The sequence below is a fragment of the Ovis aries genome, chromosome 1 (genome assembly GCF_016772045.2).
Source record: "Ovis aries strain OAR_USU_Benz2616 breed Rambouillet chromosome 1, ARS-UI_Ramb_v3.0, whole genome shotgun sequence".
In the NCBI taxonomy this organism is placed as follows: domain Eukaryota; kingdom Metazoa; phylum Chordata; class Mammalia; order Artiodactyla; family Bovidae; genus Ovis; species Ovis aries.
Window position 1 is genome coordinate 216,223,132 of NC_056054.1, and position 22,171 is coordinate 216,245,302.

Consider the following 22,171-nt stretch of genomic DNA (forward strand, 5'->3'; position numbering starts at 1 on the left):
TTGGGTTTTGGTGTTAGGATTCTTTGAGTTTCAAATAAAAACTCAACCCAAATAGCTTCAACAATAGAGACGACGTATGGGTTCTCTGCTGTGCATTCTGGGGACAGAGCTGGCCTCTGTTTCCCTCTCTTGGCATTGCCTTCCTCTGGGTGTTAGTATCATTATCTCCTGTTTCTTGGTTTCCTTGTGCTTTATGTGTGTGATGAGGGTAGGAAGGGGTGTGTTTGTGTGTTGAGAGTGTCTTCGTGTGAGTAACTTTCTTTGGCAACCTCCCCTCCCCCCAAGACCACATGAAAAAGTAAAGAAAAGCCGTTTATTCTAGGGAAGGGATATTGTTATCTTCTGGATTATGGAGGATGTGAAGATGACATATAAAATGTGCATGAATGAACTTGAACAGGATTGCAGGTGGGCCATTAACTATCACATCTGTTACGCTGTATGTTAAAAATTACTTCCTTAAAACAGTTTTTTCTTCCTTGTTGTGAAGTAATTCTATTATATTCTTAAAGAAACCTGACATGAAAAGTTCCGTCTAAAAGTCTTCTTTCAAGGTCAGTTTGCAGACTTAATTAATATGGGTTGCTGAGTGATTATGCAATTCTCCTAGAAACAAATATTACTGAATTAGGTTATAATGAGTATTTTATAGAGAAAGTCAATACACAGAGTGTGTTTTCAGTCTTTGTCATCTGGTTCTAGTCTCTGTTTGGCAACAGGATTTTATACGTGGCTCTGTTAGTGCAGCCAAAAACCTTGCATACTTCACAACTTGCCACTCTTTTCAAAGATTTAGTTAGAGACTGAAGCTTATAGCACATGCTGCTGGATTAAGCATCTAAAGTGAGAGTCTCATGGGCCTAAAATATCTCTTGTACCCACACATTTCCTGGTAGGCCGAACTTCACAAAATAAACATAGATGACCTCTCATCCATCCAGTCTTCCGGAAAGTTTAGAAATGATGCAACCTTTTGGCAATATGACATGACACATTGCTTTACTTGCGCAGAGCATGAACTTCCTTCATTCTGCACAACCCCAGACAAACAAGCATTTACATTAGCACTGCCCGGATTCTGAAACAAAATTTTATCGACTTTAATGAAACTAGACATTAAATAAACGGACTCACTTTGGGAAGAATGAGTCGACATGTGACAACAGGGGAAGTCTTGTGGTTGCTTCATAGTGACATCCAAGACTTTTGAGAAAGTAGAAGCTTGTTTTTCTGTCAATACCTTGGTTTCCTTTCCTTTCTTCATCCCGCCCACAACCCTCCTCCACCACCTCGTGTGCAGGAATAACAATGTCTGGAATCAATATAGTGCTCTGCTTCTGAAAGGTTGAGCAGGCTGGCTTGGCTCTTTCCCTCGGAGGGAGAGTGTGAGCAATGAGATCTCCTACTTCTCCTCTGCCTGACTTTGTCTCTCTACCATTAACCTAGCTCTCAACTCAGTTTCTCTTTCTGGAATGGCTTGTTCTGGTTTCTCTTATTCAATAAATAGAAATAAATCGTTGACTTTTGAATTAGTGTGCCATGTGTATCTTTTAACCCTTTTTAATGATTCCAAGTATTTTTCGTTGCCTCCAAGAAGGGATAGTGGTGCCCTCACTGTTTCCAAGGGGTTTTTGTTTTGTTTTTGAAGATTTTCTTTCCTCTGAAATTGCCTGATTCCTCATTTTCTCAACTCCTAAGAGATAATCTATGCTTAGAAGTGTCACAGTGTCGTTCATGGTATATAACTAGGTAGAAATTGGTCAAAGAACTCTGGATGAAGATGACTTCAAACTATTTTACTTATAAAGCTGTTTGCACTCAGTTCCCAACCCATGTCTCCGGGCTGTTACTCCTTGTAATGCATCCCATATGACAATACTTCTCAAATTTTACAAAGTGAAGAACCCGCTGTTTTCATTTCCCATCTGTCAAGGCCAGCTATGTGGTCCTACTGTGAAGGACTAGTGTGCAGTTTGGGCGACCTATCTACACACAAACATGATCACCTTTGCTCTATATCCCATCCAAGGACTGGAGGCCAACAACCACACAATGTTAGGTTGCTAGCATTTCTACAGCACACTCTCTCCTTCTTTCCTTGTACCATCATAGATAACAACCCACAGGCCACTGACTACCTTTGAGCAGCACAGCCATTCTACCAGGTTCTTACCGTAACAAAGCTTGATTTTTATTGCTTTTGAAATTTGACCTAGGTGTTCTCAGTCCGGGTACCCTCATTCTCCTTGATTTGCCTGGCCTGTCCCTACCTGTCTTTGAAGGTCCACCTAAAAATTTTTTTATGAAGAAATAATTCATATAACATTCACCATTTTAATGTGTAAAATTCAGTGGTTTGTAGCACATCCTTAATGCTGTGCAACCATCACCACTACCTAATTCCAGAACATTCCCGTCACCCAAAAAAGAAACTCTGTACCTGTTAGTGGTTACTGTCTACTCCCCTCCTGCTTTCTCCCAGATCCTGACAACCACTACTTTCTGTGTGTATGGATTTTTCTATTCTGGGAATTTTGTATTAATGGAATCATACAACACGCAGCCTTTCATGACTGACTTTTTTCACTTAGTGTAATTTTTTCAAGGTTCATCCAGATTGTAGTGTGTATCAGTTCTTCACTCCTTTTTGTGACTGGTTGGGCTTCCCAGGTGCCTCAGTGATAAAGAATTCACCTGCCAATGCAGGAGACTGGGGTTCTGTCCCTGGGTTGGGAAGATCCTGTGGAGAAGGGAATGGCAACCCACTCCAGTATTCTTGCCTGGAAAACTCCATGTATAGAGGAGCCTGGTGGGCTACAGTCCATGGGGTTGCTAAGAGTTGGACATGACTGAGCATGCATGCAATATTTTATTGTATGGCTATATCACATTTTGCTTTTACTTAACAGCAATTAATGGATATTTGGGTTGTTTCCACTTTTTAACTATTACAAATAACTCTGGTAACTCCAGATACTGTCTTTATTATGGACATATGTTTTCATTTCGCTTGACTATACATTCATTTCTCTTGACTTGAAGTCCAATTGCTGGATCATATGGTACCTCTATGTTTAACATTGTAAGAAACTGCTAAACTCTTTCCAAAGTGTCTACCCCATTTTACATTCCTACCAGAAACATGAATTCCAATTTCTCTACATTCTTGCCAACACCTATTATTTTCTTTATTTTTGAAAAAACTATAGCTCTTCTAGTGGGCACCATAAATATTTTTCTTCTGGGATTGCATCTCTGATTCTTTCTCCTCCCAGGAAGAATCAACCCCCTTTTCCACTTGGCTCTCACAAGAATATATAATACAGTAATTACAAGAATAACCAGTTTTGGAGACTGTGGGTGCTAGGTACTATGCTAAGTACTTTACATGTGTGAGCTCATTAAGTCTTCACACAATCTTTTATGAAGTCAGTTTTATTATCTGCATTTTACAGATGAGGGATCAAGCAGAGAGAGTAAATTATCTAAAATCACATGCCTACAAGAGTGAAAGCTGGGATTTGAACTCCTGGGCATGTGCAACCCCAGAGCCAATTCTCTTAACTCTTAGGCTTTCTATAAATGGAAGTTACTAATATTACATTCTCTATTTTAGAGCAGGCCCATGCTGTCCTATTAGAACTAGCAACATTCCATTTCTAAAGATTTGGTGGAACTTTAGTTTACTCAAAAGAATTGCAGCAAAGTACTGTCAACAGTTCTCACTTTTCCATTCAGAATCTTACAAGATAAAAAAATAAATTATCCCAGTCCTAAAGTTTACATCATACCCAGTATCTAAAACCCTGCAAAATGTCATTTGTTTATCCCCAGTTATCTACCAATCCTATCATACAAATGAAGACATTTGTTGCCATTTGAAGCAACATGGAGAGACCTAGAGATTATCATATCACATATATGTGGAATCCAAAATATGATGCAAACATACTTATTTACAAAATAAAAACAGACTCACAGACATAAAAAACAAATTTATGTTTACCAAAGAAAAGAGGGTGAAAGAGGGATAAATTATGAGCAAATAAAAACTACTATATAAGGTCCTGCTGTATAGTACAGGGAACTATATTCAATATCCTATAATAAACCATAATGGAAAAGAACATATATATATTTAAAACTCAATCACTTTGCTGTACTACCGAAACTAACACAACATTGTGAATCGACTATAGTTCAATAAAAATATAAACAAATGAAGACATGTATTGATTTCATCTTTGAGTTTGATCTTGAAGAAGACTAGTAATATGTCTTCACCAGTTGATCTATGCCACTAAGATATTCTTTTCTTTCTAGTGATCTCCTCCTTCCCTTTGGAAAATAAGAGGATTCAAGACACCACTTCACTACTAGGAAAACTTTAGTCATCTTTTACTCTTATACTTTTTCATCATACACAAGCCCTAATTATTATGTTACTGAATGTTTCCTGATGCATGGGCATAGGCTCTACCTCTTATTAGAGGGATGTAAATGTATGTGTGTGTGTGTGTGTATCTAATGTCTATAGGTCCAGCTGTATTCTGCAGTTATCACAATAATAATTTAAGTTGTGTTTTACTATCACTAATTTATAGGAAAGGAAATGGAGGTATGGAGAAATTCAGAAATTTGCCCAAAATCACAGCTATAATAGTAAACTAAATCTTATAAGAAAGGGCTTATTTAACTTATTTGATCATCAAAACCTTCCTTCCCCACATTAAAAAAAAAATTCTATAAATAATTCAGGAGCCTGTGTAACACAATCTCCCTTCCCCCAACTTTTGTTACCCCCTGTGAAGCCTTCCCAGAAGGAGTTAATCACTTCCTCCTCCTTCCTGCTTTGGTCATAGTGTGTCATAGCATTAAGGATGCTGTGTTGTAATTTATTTGTTTACATGTCTAACTTTTTCCGAGGGCAAGGGCCATGTCTTATTTTTCTTCGTATCTCCAAAACTAAAAAGTGCCCAATCAATGTTTATTGATTCGAATACATTTTATTGCTATCTGTCACAGTCATATTTGATATGCAAAAATTACTCAGAACCCCTGGCGAGGACAGCAACGTACACTGCTCTGAAACAGGGAAGAAGGAAAATAAGCTCAGCACATTTCTGTGCTTCTTGAGATGAAAATCCAACATCCATAAATATCTTTAGTTAAGGAGGCCCTATGGTTAGTGTGGGCTCTAGATTGGCACGCATTCTCACCAGACGAATCTGCCAAGATGAAGATTCAACTTATTTGAGTGAGCATATGCCAGTATGACTTCAAAGAAAAGGCTATTATGCCATTCTGGTCTGTCCATTTTTTAAAAAATTCTTTTCTTTCCCAAGATGCTTTGTTTTTTTCTCATGTTTTGATCCAGCAGCAGAATTGCTGCTGAGCCCTTTCAGTCGTGTCTGACTCAGTGTGACCTTATGGACGGCAGCCTGCCAGGCTGTCCATGGGATTTTCTAGGCAAGGGTACTGGAGTGTGTTGCCATGCCATCCTCCAGGGGATCTTCCCAACCCAGGGATTGAACCCAGGTCTCCCGCATTGCGGGCAGATTCTTTACCAGCTGAGCCACAAGGGAAGCCCAAGAATACTGGAGTGGGTGGTCTATCCCTTCTCCAGCGTATCTTCCCGACCCAGGAATTGAACCGGGGTCTCCTCATTGCAGGCAGATTCTTTACCAGCTGAGTTATGAGGGAAGCCCTCACTGTCCACACTCTTCTTCTGTACATGGGTCCGTGACCTGACTCCCTTCCTCCCCCAACCTCTGACTTTTCCTAAGTCCATTTCTATGTTTGCTCTCCAAATACATTCTAGGTCACCCTTCTGTTTCCATCATGCATATCAGCTATGCATGTTGCTATGGATTAATACAATATCCTCATGAAGAAGGACATTTCACACAAGTCAACTGATATACCTCAGGTCCCATAGGAAGGTGAAAACTAAACCCAGAATCCAGATTTCCTGACCTATATTTCCCACTAGTTTTCACTCTCACTGTATTTTTTATTGTTGTTATTGTTAAAACTTCATGTGTTAACACCCCACCCACCTCAACAAAACTTTATATACAAAGAGAAAGACATGAAAAGTTCTCTTTCCACAGACATTCATGGAATGGAAATTGTGAAGAAAACTGTGAAAAGTCTCCAAGTTATATTCATTATTTGTCCAAAGGGCTAGGCTAGGTTAAGTACACAGGAAAGGGTAGGCTTCTTACCTCCTGAGGGTGGACCCAAGTCATCTGAAGAGGCCATTCTCTGGCCATCCCTGAAACTCACGCAGGTGGTGATCTCATCTTTCTCTAAGCAAATGTGGCCTTTACTAAAAGGGCAGACAGCCCCCCCCAGGGAGCAGGCAGGCGGGCCAGGATGTGGGGAGGGTGATTCAGCAGGTAACAGCAGTTCCTCTCAAGCCTCCCTGCAGAAACACCCAAGAGGCTGACCCTCTCAGACAAGTTTCAGGGAGAGAGCCCAAACTCCTAGCTGCACGTACTATTTCCCTCAAGGTGAATTCTCTGTTTGCCTCTTTCAGAAAAAAGTTTCCTATCTTGAGTCAGACAAATCTGAAAATTCCTTATGAATTTGATCACTGTAATATGGTTCCTTTTCTTTTATTATGAAAAGGATTGGTAGTAAGCCCCTTCCAACTTTATTCTGGAGTGCTTCCCCAGTTGCTCAGTGGTAAAGCATCTGCCTGCAATGAAGGAGCCGCAGGAGACTCGGGGTCAATCTCTGGGTCAGGAAGATCCCCTGGAGGAGGGCATGGCAATCCACTCCAGTAATCTTGCCTGAAGAATCCCATGGACAAAGGCACCTAGCGGGCTACAGTCCATGGGGTCTCAAAGAGTCAGACACAACAGAAGCACCTGAGCATGTATGCAACACATAGGTTGGAGAACCCCAATATCCAGCATGGTATGAGGCCCGTATCAAGAGGTTGAGGTACGTTTGTTGAGGAAGGGAGGAGAGAAGTGGGAAATACGAAAAGGATCTCTTCTTGAATTTCCTTGCTCTATTCTGAGTTTAAGAAGCATATAAATATGATGCTTTACCAAAACTCTAAATGTAGCTATTGATATCCAAAAGCTTGTAATAAATAAAATTAATATGAAATGACTTGATGTTTTTTTCCTTACTGCAAGGCACTTGGATCACAAGAATTGAAATTTTGTTCCCTTGAAGCATATTTTAAAGTATGCTTTTTCCTTTCTCAGAGCATATTTTTAGACCAAGCATTAACATGCAAATTATATGGATAAACTCTCTCCCCTCCACAGCCTTCATAATAGCCTGTGAAAAAATCAGACCACAAGGGCACAAAGACGGTCTCATTACTTTTAACCTTTGGGGAAAGCAGCTTCATCTTCTACTCAGAGTTTGCTTGGGTATCAAACTAAAAACATACCTATGCCTCCAAAGGGCTTGGCTGGATCACACTCCCACACATACCAAGGTGCTCTTTGGACTCTGCTATGGAGACAGCCTGGAAATTAATGACACAGGCTGAGAAGGACAAAGAGAGAGGAAAGGGGTTTCTGAAATGTCAGAGACCCCTCCGGCTGACACTTTCCCAATGACTTGCCAGGGGCTTTTCTCTGTGGTACTGGAGCTGGGCTTTCCCATAGGTAAACTGGACATTCAGTGTGCACCAGTGGCTCCTGCTTCTCTTGGAGGCCCCAGAGTGAGAGTGGAACCCAGCTGGAGGTTGGAGGTGTCACCCCATGTCAGTGACTTTAGGAGGAAGGTCCTGAGCCAGTGTCAGGCATTGATGAGGGAGGTGAACTCGTTCAGTGCCTCCAAGGGTTTCTTGGCCCCAGCCTGAGAGAGGAACTGGTTCCTGTCATTTCCCTGCTTTAAAAGCCACTTTGGGCCTTTGCTACCCATAGGCAAAGTCTGAATTACTGCATATAGAATAATCTTAAAAAACTGGCTCTAATTGACCTGTCCTCTCTTCTTTCTTGACACTTGTGACCTGTCTTGCCCAAGGACCCTACACAGTCAGCCCCTGCAGATCTTTGCTGGTCTCCAGAACACTCAGTGCCTCTGCACAGGCTCTCTTCCTCGGCCCGCCGGCTCCACTGATTATAAACTCATCCTTGGGAACCATTCAGCTGTAGGCATCTCGAACTCCCTCCTAGACCTGTCTAAAAATCTCCATTGTGATGTTTATTCCGTTAGCGGGGGCGGGGGGGGGGGATTAATTTCTTAAATTTCTGAATCTTCTACCATACTAGCAACTCCTGAAGGCAGGGACTGTATCCATTTTTCTTTGAATTCTCATCTTTTACCAAGGTCCTGGTGAGGGAAGTTATTTTAGTGCAAGATATACATTTCTCCAGGGGATCTTCCCAACCCAGGGATTGAACCCAGGTCTCCTGCATTGGAGGCAGACACTTTAACCTCTGAGCCACCAGGGAAGTCACATACATTATTACACTCTGGTCATATTCAATCTGCTCCTGTTCTGAGGGCAAATAACTAGGAAGTGGCATGACTCCTGGGGGAGTTCCAAGCAGGGCCTGCCAACCTTCCTATAAACTCTGATTGGGACTTTACCTCCCTCAAAGGTAGGAGTTAAGGTTAAATATATTTTCCTTTTGTAAACAATATCAATTCAAATCAGAATGCAACTCTGAAGCAGAGACTGCTGAAATGAGAGTTAATAAGATTGGATTCTAGCCTTAGCTCGGATACTAAATAATTGTGCACCACTGGAGAAATTATTTGGCCTCTCTGACCATCAGTTTCTTCATCTATAAAATTCAGAATTTGATCTGGGTGATTTCTAATGAATATCCACAGTCTCCTATGGGGCAAAAATTCTCTGGAGGGGTTTGAAGAAAAGGCAAAGTGAAAAGGAACAGAGCAATACAGATTTTTAGATGCACGCTGGTTTGTGAAAGCACCTAACACAAGCCTGTGCACAGAGAGTCCTCAAGAGATGAAGGGTCTATTTCTCCCTAATGACTTTATTTCTGTACCTTGTGGTGCCAAGGAAACCAGACTTACCTTGTTTATCCCACTACCCTGATCGAGAGCTTCATCTTCCTTAAAAAGTTTCATTTACCCCCCTCTACTGTGGTGGGTGACCTTACAGGAGGTGAGCACAGAGCAGTCAGTGGAAGGTGTTATGGACTGAACTGTGTCACCTAAAAAAGGTATGCTGCAGTCTTAACCCCTGGTACTTCTGAATCTGACCTTATTTGAAAATAGCGCCATTACAGAAGTAATCGAGTTAAAATGAGTCATTAAGGTGGGCCCTAAACCAATATGACTGGTGTCCTTATAAAATGGGGAAAATTGGACATAAAGCCAGACATACACAGAGAACATGCTGTGAAGACACGCAGGGAGAAGACGGTTGTGTGAAGGAAGTGATGCTTCTATGAGCCGAAGGACGCCAAGGATTGTTGGCAACACCAGATACTAGAGGCAAGAAAAGCTTCTCCCCTAGAGCTGTGCGACGGAGCCTGGCCTTGATTTTGAACTTCAAGTTTCCAGAACTGTGAGACAACAAATTTCTGTTGCTTTAAGCCACCCAGTTTCTGATATTTTATAATAGCAGCCCTGTCAAACTAATATAAGATTCAAGTTGAGCTGTGTGGGCAGCTTGGAGAAAGAGTGGGGTGTGTGTGCAGGTAGCATACGAGTCCTAGAAAACTAAGCAGACACTAATTGTCAAAAATGACATACCTATTAGCAGATTCTATCTATCCTTTCTTCTTCCCTTTTCACTCTTCTTTCTTTTATTGCTTTGCTGCGGCTTCCTAACTCTCCCTTACTGCCTCTCTACAACCCTGCATTGGCTCCTTTAAAAGAGACATTTTACTCTGATGTTTACTTAGAAATGTTAGTACCACACAGTCCAGCATGGTTGAAGAGGCCTCAGTGAGGGAGAGAGACGAAGCCCTCCTGCTTGGAGGAGATTTCAGAAGGCTCAGACTCTGGTGGCACCAGCAAAAGGAAGCCAACTAAGGTAAACTTTTTTTTTTCTAGTTCGTAAATCCTCCTTGTGAAACTAGTATAATAGATGCTGTATAAGAACTCTGCTGGATTCTCCCTTTTGGAATCTTTGGGGCGCCTGACATAACCCTCACCCTCCGCACAGTGGAGGACAGAGAGGCCTCCCTCTGTGTGCTCCATCACAACTTTCCACTGAATCTGGGTTTGCGCTGCCTGATTTGAATGGAGGATTGTTCAATGTAGCCAGTGACTGGCAGAGTTGCCAGTTCCAACACTTAGAAAATACAGTACTGCTTTTAAAGTGGAGGAGAAGGGCGTTGAAGCAAGGAGGCAGGGGTTCCTTGTCAAACACACTGCCCATCTGTCCTGGCTCTCCTTGGAGGCAGGGAGTCGGGGTGGGGGTGGGGGTGGGGGCGGTGGGGTTGAGGTTTCCCAAAGGCAGAGAAATGGTCTCCCAACCTCCATGTCCAAACTAGCAAAAATGGGGAAGGAGGCCTACTTCACCTCTGTGCTCTGGAACAGACCATCTATTGGGCAAAGTGGTAGTTCCTGTCCCATTAGCTCACTCCCAAAGTTTGTATTTATAGATTAGCAGCCTAGATGAACCAGAAGTATTCGGTACGTACCCAAAGCTAAGTGCTATGAAAGAGATATCATCTTTGAGATCAAAAAGAAAGTTCCATTCTTTAAGAAGCAGTGAAGAAATTATACACATAATTTCTCTCCTGAGATCTGATGTAATTATATGGTTAAATATTCATATTTTAATTATTGGAAAGAAATATATTAATGAATTATTACTGAAATATTTTCTGTATAGAGTCAAGTAGGAAAACTTGAAGATTCAGTTTTTTTCTGCACTTGCAAAGAAACAAATTTCATTGTTTGCTGGGGCAGGAACATTTTTTATACAAGAAATGAAATTTTTCAGCTGCCTGAATGACCTGACTGTTACTGAATAAAACCTTGCTAGGAAGCCCAATTGCTACTATTAGTCAGCTTCCAACTTCCACAGGAGTGTTGGATGCAGAGAAAAACAAATAGAGATTCCTTAAAAAGGACCACTGTTGTTTTGCTGGTGCTCAGTAGAAGGCAGAATGGGATGGGCTTTGACTATCCTCTGGGGTTCAGACAATTCATTTAAGAAACAAACAAAACAAATCTAAACCATTTCTCTTTCAACATCCTCATGAAGTGCTGGCGAAGGGATTCTCACATATACAAAGTCTGCTGTTTCTAGCCACTGGTAACATCATTCCTTCATGAAATGGGTTGAATTAAAGAGTTAGAAATACCTATTCTACCAGTCTTCAGGGTGAAAGAAGCAATATAGAAATCATAACCATATTGACTTTCTAGATGAACCCCAAAAGGGGTAGAAACAACATTATTTTGAGAGAACTCACCATGAATGGGTCTTGTAAAGGCCAACAAATACACCTCACTGAAAAGGAGGTATAGTTTTCTATTGTTCTAACTATTTGGTACAGCAGGAAGATGGAGAATAATATTCAAGACATCTGCAAAGGAAACAAGCCCTGAAACTGCCTTATTTGGTGATTTGGTCAGAAAGGACACCTGCCTCACTCACCAAATAAACAGCTTTTTTTTCCAGCCTTTTTACAAGATCAAGCCCTGCTACTCTGAGGAATGAATCAGAGGTCTATTACATTTACCACAAAAATAACTAATGGGAGGAAGTGCTTTACCTCTTTCTAATTTTATCACATTAGAAAGAGCAAAGATTATAAGATCTGATTCTTATTGCCTTATCAATCAAGTCTGAATGCTATGTCCTTGTTAAAGAAACAATGCTATGTTCTCAAATTCTCAAAATGAGAAGGCCAGAGTTACTTAATCAAATCTATAGTAGGAAGTGCAGAGCTGAACAATGCACTAGCTGGTGTGTTTTGACTTCATCATCTCCATGGTAACATGCATGAACAAATTTTTTGAAACATATGAATGATTTGTCTTTAGGGTAGGAACCTGCCAAATATTAGTCTAATTAGTTTTTAAGTTAATGATATTTTAGATACTTAAAATGTTTTCCCAGGAATTCTCATGCAAAAAAACTATTTACTGCCTTTTGTATAATTAAAAGTGCATATTTTTAGAGTAAACCACTTGTGGATTGAGAATTACTTGCTTGCATAAATTAAAGTGGTTAGCATTTTAGCAAAGGTTGTATTGGTTAGAAGCCAAAACAACTGTTAAAAAGTGAAAATTTCAGTTTAGCTATTTGATATCATGGGAATCTCATTTTTTTAATCTTAAAACAGAGATATTTTTAAATTAAATATTTATCTGATTTTAGTCCATTCATACTAATCTATGTGGACTGTATACTTAAGAGAATTAACTGAAGTGCTGCTGCTGCTGCTGCTAAGTCACTTCAGTCGTGTCTGACTCTGTGCAACCCCATAGACAGCAGTCCACTAGGCTCCTGGGCCCGTCCCTGGGATTCTCCAGGCAAGAACACTGGAGTGGGTTGCCATTTCTTTCTCCAATGCATGAAAGTGAAAAGTGAAAGTGAAGTCGCTCAGTCATGTCCGACTCTTCGCGACCCCATGGACCGCAGCCTACCAGGCTCCTCCCTGGGATTTTCCAGGCAACAGTACTGGAGTGAGGTGCCATTGCCTTCTCCGAACTGAAGTGCTATGAGGGGCAAAACCCCTGGAATCAAGGGGATGTTAAACGTGACTCTAAGGACACTGAAGTCTAAGAACTCACTTAAGACATGTTCAATCCGGAATATCTGGAAACTGTCTTCTAGCAAAGGAGAAATTGTCCTACTGACAAAGGACAAATACCTGTTGTTGTTCAGTTGCTATCGTGTCGGACTCTTTGTGATCCCATGGACTGCAGTATGCCAGGCTTCCCTGTCCTTCACTATCTCCTAGAGTTTGCTCAAACATGTCTATTGAGTCGGTTATGCCATCCAACCATCTCACCCTCTGTCAGCTCTTGTTCCTCCTGCTCTCAATCTTTCCCAGCATCAGGGTATTTTTCCAATGAATCGACTCTTCGCATCAGGTAGCCAAAATATTAGAGCTTCAGCTTCAGCATCAGTCCTTCCAATGAATACTCAGGACTGATTTCCTTTAGGATTGACTGGTTGGATCTCCTTGTAATCCAAGGGGCTCTCAACAGTCTTCTCCAGCACCGCAGTTCAAAAGCATCAATTCTTTGGCACTCAGCCTTCTGTGTGGTCCAACTCTCATATCTATACGTGACTACTAGAAAAACCATAGCTTTGACTATATGGACCTTTGTTGGCAAATAATGTCTCTGCTTTTTAAGGCGCTGTCAAGGTTTGTTATAGCTTCTCTTCCAAGGAACAAGTGTCTTTTAACTTCATGGCTGTAGTCACTGTCCGCAGTATGAAGACACAAGAAAAATTGCTTGAGAACCAACTGTAGTCTGGGGGCCAAAATACCAATCGGTGCCAGGAATTGCACAAAGTGTGCTGGAAGCATAGGAAACCTCCTTTTGCTCTGTAAGTTCAATACATGGTTTGCCAGGGTTATGGAAAAGACGTCGGTGAAGAGTCAAAAAAAAAAAAAAAAGTGAAAAACCTGCGCTGAGTACATGGATGAGACCAGCAGAACCCTCTCTGCAACTGGTGTTAAATGACTAGAGACAAAGAAGCAATTGTCTTCGTGATCCTGAGAAAAGGATCAACAGACAAAGCAAGTCTGGCATGATGGGAAAGAAAAAAACTGCCTGAGAGAGAATTCCCTTAGATTCTCAAGGGTCTTTCACAATCAGTCAGTGAGGAAGGCTGGAGACCTCGATGAAGAAACATTGTGTATATTTTACTGTGAACACACTCACACAGACTCATGCATATATGCACTGTTTACTAAACACATTCCATAGCCTATTGTCATCATTTTCAGTTAAGAAAACTTCCATAAGGTTCTTGGAAGTTCTGAGCTTTAAGACAATATTTTCAAGGATACACAGCTGATCCAGGAATCTTTGAGTGACAGTTTTAGTTACAATTCTGCCTCTCAAAGTAGGCAAACTATTCATAAAGAGAACTTTTTACAGCACTGTGCCTGAAGCCATCCTGTACTTGAGTGTACTGCATGAGTGCCGGGGGGGATGGTGACCAATCCAAAAAGGAGTCTGGCTTCTAGTCAGTTCACAAACCAAAAAACATTGATTCAACAGGTTGACAAGACTGCAAAATGGATTTTCTTCTGGCATTGGGAACAAGGATAGAGTAATTCCTTCCTCTCATTTACAACAGTTTGAGTAGCACTTAGAAATGTAAACAAATAGTTCAAGAGAGAAGATTTAAAATTAAGATAATGAAGTTAGCTGCTGGTTCTCATTTGTGTACATTACCAGTGCATATATTAGCAGTGTTTTCTAGGCTTCCGAAAATGCTTTTAAAATTACTGTGCTAAACATAAAAGGTCAGGTTATGATGCTTCCAGAAGAAAACATAGAATATCATTGTGATCTTTGAGTTGGTAAAAGTTACTTAAACACAACACAAAAAGCATTAACCATAAAAAAATAATAGATAGGATTTCATAAAAATAAAAACTCTGCACATCAAAATACACTGTTCAGAAAATAAAAAGTCAAGCCACAGACTGGGAGAAAGTATTTAAATATGTGTGTCTGACAGGATATGTAAAGAATTCATACAATCCAACAATAAAAGTCCTTAATTTTTAAAATGGGCAAAAGACATGAGCAAATATTTCACAAAGGAAGATCAAAAGGATGGATGATCAAAAAGGACATAAAAAGATTCTCAGTATCATCAATCATTAAGAAAATGTACATAAAAACACAACAAGATACCATTTTGCGACTATTAGAACAGCTAAATTTAAAAAAATTGGCTACACCAAGTGTTGGTGAAGATGTCGAAAAACTGGGATTCATACATTGCTGGTAGGTATGTAAAATGGAGCAACCACTTTAAATACATTTGGATTTTTCTTTTTAACTAAGCATAAACCTACCCTATGACTAGCAATTCCATTCCTAGGTATTTATCCAAGAGAAATGAAAACAAAAAAAATTGTATAAGAATTTATAGCAGCTTTGTTGGTAACATTCAAAAACTGAAAACAGCCCAGCTGTTCATGAACAGGAGAATGGCTAAACAACAGTGGTATATTCATTCAATGGAATACATCTAGGAAGAAAAAAAGAGTAACAACTACTTATACAAGCAACATAAAAAACATGGCAAGTCAAAGTCTTACACCAAAGAGTATATACTATGTGATTCCATTTATATAAAGTTCTAGAACAGGTAAAACTAGTTTGTGATAAAAAGTTCATAATGGGTTGCCCTTGGTGAGTGGACGTGGGGATTGACTGGGAAATTTCTAGCATAGTGGATATGTTCCATATCTCGGTATGAATCTGGGTAACATTTGCCTGAATTCATGAAAAGTACACTTAAGATTTATACTTGTTGTTGTATATAAATTCCCTGCCCCCAAAATCCAGAAACAAGTATTAACTATAGTTAGTGATACACATGTGTAGAAGGCAATGGCACCCCACTCCAGTACTCTTGCCTGGAAAATCCCATGGATGGAGCAGCCTGGTGGGCTGCAGTCCATGGGGTCTCGAAGAGTCGGACACGACTGAGCGACTTCACTTTCACTTTTCAGTTTCATGCATTGGAGAAGGAAATGGCAACCCACTCCAGTGTTCTTGCCTGGAGAATCCCAGGGACAGAGGAGCCGGGTAGGCTGCCGTCTCTGGGGTCACACAGAGTCTGACATGACTGACACGACTTAGCAGCAGCAGTGATACAAATGTTGAAGTGTTTAGCAGTAAAGTGTACCAACGTCTGCAACTGACTTTAAAAAGCATCCAAAAATATAATGAATCGATGGATTATGGGAAATAGATATGTGATAAAGCAAATTATCAAAATGTTACTGGCAGATTTAAGGGTCAGGTATTGTGAAATAGCTGTCTATTGTATTATATTTATACACTGGAGTGCTACTCAGCAATGAAAAAGAATGAACCACTGATAAGTACAAGATAGCTAAATCCCCAAAACTGTATGTGGCGCCAAAGAAGTCAGAGATAAAATTCAGGAACGGGCCATCAGAACAGGTATTGCCTGAGTAGTAGAAATTGATTGAAAGGGGCATGATACAACTCTATGGGGTGATGGAATGTTTTATACTGTGATTAAAGTGATGGTTATTTAGGTATATACATAGATCAAAATTCATTGAACTATAGACTTAAGATCTGTGAATTTCTGTATGTAAACCTCACTGGGGGTGGTGTGAGGGAAAGGCTGTGGAACAAATATACCAAATTGTAAGTATAATTGTCTTCGTGTGACTACAGATGGCAATTTAGAGGCAAAAAAGAACCCTGAATAGGAAGAGGCAAAGGTGAATGTTGAAGTGTTAGTCTCTCTATGATCCCATGGACTGTAGCCTGCCAGGTTCCTCCTCTTTACCGTCTGAGCCACCAGGAAGAGGCAAAGGTAGCAGATTTCATGTCAGAAATCCAACTCTGAATAGTGGGACAGGTGTCTTCTTTGAGATGCCCTAAGATAGAAAAAAAGGTACTCCATATTTCGAGGTGTTATAAGATGGGAGACAATAGTAATATCTTAGTTTGTGGACAACAGGAATCCCAGCCCCAACTTCAATTATACAGGATTATGTCCCACTGGTACCTTTCCCCCTTGTTTTAGGAAACGAACAGATTAAGTTCTGGTTGGGAAACTAGATGTCAAATTGATGGATTGAAATAGTTGCCCTTTAATTCCCCCCAGGCCCTCTCTCCGACTCTTATTTTATACAGAAGGCAAAGAAGGTGGGCTAGCTGCTTTGTTTCCTAGCCCTCAGCAGGTTAGAAGAAGCAAATTAGGAATGAGAAGGCAGTGAAATAGCCACAGGCTGTCACTCAGAGAGCAAGTGACAGCTCACAGCAGGCAGAAAAGGATGAAACGAAGGGAGAAATATAAAAACTCAACCTAAATACTCAAGCACACAACAGTAAGCAGGGGACCCCCACAGCTCAATTTATTTAAATAACTCCTCACTGTACTGCAGTGCTTTACAGATCAGTCTACAGTCTTTTTTTTTAATGTCCGAAACAAAGAACTAGGAATATAATTCATTTTCTGGGAAGCGAGAGAATTGCTGTAGCTTCCCTGAGTCATAATGCAATATGATTAGAATAATATTTAAACATCTTGATTAGAGCAATGAACTTTAGATAATTTTAAAAAAAATTGTTATCTGTAAAATACTTGTTCCCTGACAATAATGAATAATACTCATTTTACTTCTTAAGATTTCTAGTGAAGGGTCACTCATCAAAATCATATAACAGTAGATGATAATATCTTGAAAAAGAAAAATAATAGCATTTATCTCTGCTATCAAGCTGATGTCTTGAAATTCTTATTTTCCAAAAGTTCATGAAATGTCACCTCTATTATTCTAAAAGGGCTTTATATATTTAGACACGTCTTGGAATTTCTTTCTTCTGAACGTCAATTGTCTTACTAGATCAGACCTGAAGCAATTTTTAAGAAGTTTTGTGAACAGGTGATCATTTTGTGCATTTTATACCAAGTAGTGTGAGGGCTGGAGCCAGATCCTTCCGAGTCTCGAAAGACAATTATGGTATCCTTTCCCAACTCTGAGTTCAATGACTTCATGTAATTAGCTTGAAAACGGCTATGGTGGGAGTTTATACCATGAAATTAGCAAATACTATAAATCAGGACTATTCTCTTTTCTTCTCAGAGAGGTGGTTGTTAAACATTTACCAGCACAACATTGGTTCAACCAGATTCTTTAAATACATTGGATGGCCTTAGATTCAATTGCCTGTGGCTCTTAACTTACTAAGAAATGTAAATTATAACACCTGGTCCATCTAGTCAAGGCTATGGTTTTCCCAGTAGTCATGTATGGATCGGAGAAGGCAATGGCACCCCACTCCAGTACTCTTGCCTGGAGAATCACATGGACAGAGGAGCCTGGTAGGCTGCAGACCATGGGGTCGCAAAGAGTCGGACACGACTGAGCAACTTCACTTTCACTTTTCAGTTTCATGCATTGGAGAAGGAAATGGCAACCCACTCCAGTGTTCTTGCCTGGAGAATCCCAGGGACGGGGGAGCCTTGTGGGCTGCCGTCTATGGGGTCACACAGAGTCGGACACGACTGAAGCGACTTAGCAGCAGCAGTAGCAGCAGCATGTATGGATATGAGAGTTGGATTATAAAGAAAGCAGAGCATGGAATAATTGATGCTTTTGAACTACGGTGTTGAGAGTCCTTGGACAGCAAGGAGATCAAACTAGTCCATTCTAAAGGAAATCATCCTGAATATTCATTGGAAGGGCTGGTGCTGAAGCTGAAACTCCGATACTTTGGCCACCTGATGCCAATAGCTGACTCACTGGAAAAGACCCTGATGCTGGGAAAGATTGAAGGCGGAAGAAGGGGACGACAGAGGATGAGATGGCTGGACGGCATCACTGATTCAATGGACATTAAACTCCAGGAGTTGGTGATAGATAGGGAAGCCTGGTATGCTGCAGTCCATGGGGTTGCAGAGTCGGGACACAACTGAACTAACTGACTGAACTGAGTCTTCAACACAAATGGCAAGCCAAAAGAGCCTGTTTTGTTACTTACATTTTATTTGGAGCCTGATAATCCAGTTTAAATATTAAATTATTTGAGCATTGGTGATAAAATAGATGAGAAATATGCTAAGCAAAAAAAAAAAAAGTTGATTGTACTGTTATACAGTATGATCCTAATAATACTTGTGTTAAGAAATGTTATCTTTTCTTGGGTCCTTATAGGTCTTGGAAGAAATAGAAATATCAGGCTGCTGCCTTCATATTTAGGATAGTAGTGAATCACAAGCTTCCACAGAGACAGTTAGTTGTTTTTATAAGGGAAGTTATACCCTTTGATTTTCTACATAATTGATGTTCTTGAGATTGGTAAGCTCATTTAAGCACTCACTCCACCAGTGAGTATTATTTGTGATTAAAGAGAATTCCTAAATATTATTGCTTATATAAACCCAACCTAATGACATATAACCTATTTGGGATATGAGCTTTGGCTTGTGCTGGCCTACATATTGTTGATCAGGTTTTATTTCTTTGTAACAGCCATGAAATATTGACTAGGGCCAGAGATATCATTATTAGGGAAAAAAAGTCCAATTTTTTTTTCCTCTTTAAATCTAGGAGAGAACTAGTTATATGCTTTAAAAGAGATTGATTGGCTATTCATCCCAGGCTCATATTTAATCCTGAAAAACAGCAGAGAATTTTGGATGAAAAATATCTGTTTATCTAATAAATTCTTACTTAATGCAGTCAGTTCATCAAACTCTCTGGACAGTTCCATCCAAAAACTGGAATTCACAAATGTTTATTGAATGCCTTTTCTAAGCAAATCACTCAGCTGGTCATTAAGGAAACATAAAAGGATGGCTGAGATATGGTTCCTGCCTTCAAGGAATTTAATACATATTGAAGGACAGACATTCACCATGGTGTAATCAATCACTAATTAAACTTTTTTTTAATTATACCACACTTCTGCTCATTCAAACCCTCTTATTTTGGTTTCTTCTTTATATCTTTAGTTGTGGAAAAAATTTTCTGCTAGTTTTCAGGTCATTATTATCAATAGTTTCTCTATAAATAGTAATTGTGGTGTGCCCATGAAAGGAGGTGGGCTCAGAGTCTTCCTACTCTGAATCTTCTAAAACAATTTTTTTAATACAATAAAATATTTATCCACAAAATACTAAATAGACTATTTCATGGTTAGAAAATATTTGAGAAAATATAGAAATGTCAGCTTCTTGAAGGGCAAGACCTTCTGTATCATGTTTTCCACTGTGCCCAGTGAACATTTATAAAGAGCATTTGGTGAATGAATCTTGTTCTCTGTCATTTTAGTAAACATCTATGACCACTGAGTCTAAAAGTAATGATTAAAGATCCCTGGAGAGTAAGATGTTAAATAAATAGATTATCTTCTAAAAGTATATGCTATTAAGTTTTCTAAAGTATTGCTTACACTTTCTTCCAATTTAGTTCAACTTTCTACAGGACATGAATATAATCTGGAGGAAAAAAAGAATCACTAAGACTTGTCACAGTGTACAAAATAGCAATTCTACTTAAAATTTAAAGTGCTAATCCCATTACTTAAATGTCCTTCATTAAAATAACTAAGCTCCCAGGTATTAATAAATATTGAAATATATACAGAAAAAAAGGAAATCTGAATTTCATATGTGTTTTAATAAATTGCCAACTCCCTTAAATTGGAATTTTTATCAGAAAAAAAAAATAGAGAAAACAGGAAAGAAACATGAAGTCAAAAAGAAAGCGCATTGAAATCAGGAAAAAACTTGGGTGAATCCCAAAAACACGACTTGTGAATTTGCCAAAACATTTAAAAATCTTATGTTTTTAAAATGATTTTGTTCCCTCTTCAGTGTGATTTACTTAACTCTAGCCCAACAAATATCCCTGAGAACACAGGCACTAAATCTTTGAAGCCACAGTCACCCAGAGGCAAAGAAGCACTCCACTCCCAGGACCTCTTTGCTGCCCACTATCCATCCCCAACACAAACTGCCAGCCTCTCACTCCCACCTCCCTCCCACTCTCACCTCCCATCCTTGGCAAAACAAAACAGATTGCTTGGAGGTAAACCATCTGGGCCAGGGCTTTTTGTTATTTAATTTGCAATATGAGTGTGTCAGTCACTTCACCTCTCTGGGCCTCCATTTCCTCATTTGTGAAATAGAGGTGAAGGTATATGACCTTCCTGACTCTCACAGCTTTTCTGAAGCTTTAAAGAACTTGATAAACGAATGAAGAAACACTAATTCCCTAAACAAGTACAGTTACTGTTTATTTCAAGATTATCTGTTCCTAAGTACATTAAAGAGATTTTGGCTTATAAAATCTCATTATTATAGAGGCTTTTCCCTTAACTATATTGGGAAGTTCCAAATTTTCCCATGTCTCACCCATAAATTATGTTACTTCATTAAGGACAAGGTTGAGAGGGTTAGTGGTTAGGTTATGGGACTAAGCATAATACGTCCTATATTCTTATCTGACTTGATCATTGTTTTGTTATTGCCTCAGGGAAAATCTTAATGTCTTAATTTGCTGTAAAAACAAATACATATTGGGAATACGTACTTTAAACAAGGGTCATGAGACTTTGAATGGATTCATATGCAAGGGCTTTTCTAAGTGAATTTTGTTCTTTGTAGCCAAATATTTCTAAGGTGATTGTTTATTGTACATTCAAAATATATATGTACAAAAAAAGGACTAATTTAAAATGAGCTTTTACTTTGTCTTGAGCAATATGCTTATATTCTCATTCAGTCTGTAAGCTGTACAGTGTATAACACTATGGCTGTTTTTTACAAACAAGAAAGACTAGTCTCAGTAATATACTCAAAGATAACCAGCAACAGCAGACAGTGTTGGGATGAAGACTCACTTTTCTTTGATGCAAAATGCCTATTCATTTTACTTAGACCTGTGCTCCTCACAGTGTGGTCTGGGGAAAAACAGCATGGAATCACCTGGATCTAGTTAGAAATGGAATCTCAGGCTCCACCCATCTGCCTACTGAATCACAGTATGGATTCTAGAAGGAATCCCACAGTAAAGATTGAGAATCTTTCACTAGACTACCTGGCCTCTCAGACAGACTGCTGAAATAGTGGTTATCTTCACAGCTGACCTGGTTCCTGGATGAGCCCCCAACACCACATACCCTTATACCAGCACGAGCTCCAGACAAAACTAATTACTGCTTCTTTTTACATGTGGCACTGGTTTATGCCACCATTATGACCTTTTTCTGTGCCACACTGTGAGAGTAATGGCAGAAAGCGAAAAGGAACTAAAGAGCCTCTTGATGGCGAAAAGAGGAGAGTAAAAAAAATTGACTTAAAAATGCAACATTCAAAAAACTAAGATCATGGCATCTGGTCCCATCACTTCATGGCAAATAGATGGGAAAAAAATGGAAACAGTAACAGATATAATTTTCTTGGCCTCCGAAATCACTGTAGACGGTGACCACCTCCATGAAATTAAAAGACGCTTGCTCCTTGGAAGAAAAGCTATGATAAACCTAGACAGCGCATTAAAAAGCAGAG

The 22,171-nt window shown here is 39.6% G+C and overlaps 1 long non-coding RNA gene across 6 annotated transcripts in view; it reads right to left on the reverse strand.

Moving 5' to 3' along the window:
* Positions 1 to 22,171, reverse strand: part of LOC121816934 (uncharacterized) — an 83,524-nt gene that overhangs the window by 27,870 nt on the left and 33,483 nt on the right. For 3 of the 6 annotated variants that reach the window (XR_009595042.1, XR_009595041.1, XR_009595039.1), the window contains exon 1: positions 6,228 to 6,303. The exons of the other annotated variants lie outside the window; for them this stretch is intronic. This is a non-coding gene — a long non-coding RNA (uncharacterized LOC121816934). Of the gene's footprint in view, positions 1 to 6,227; positions 6,304 to 22,171 lie in introns of those variants that run through there. 6 annotated transcript variants of the gene reach the window in all.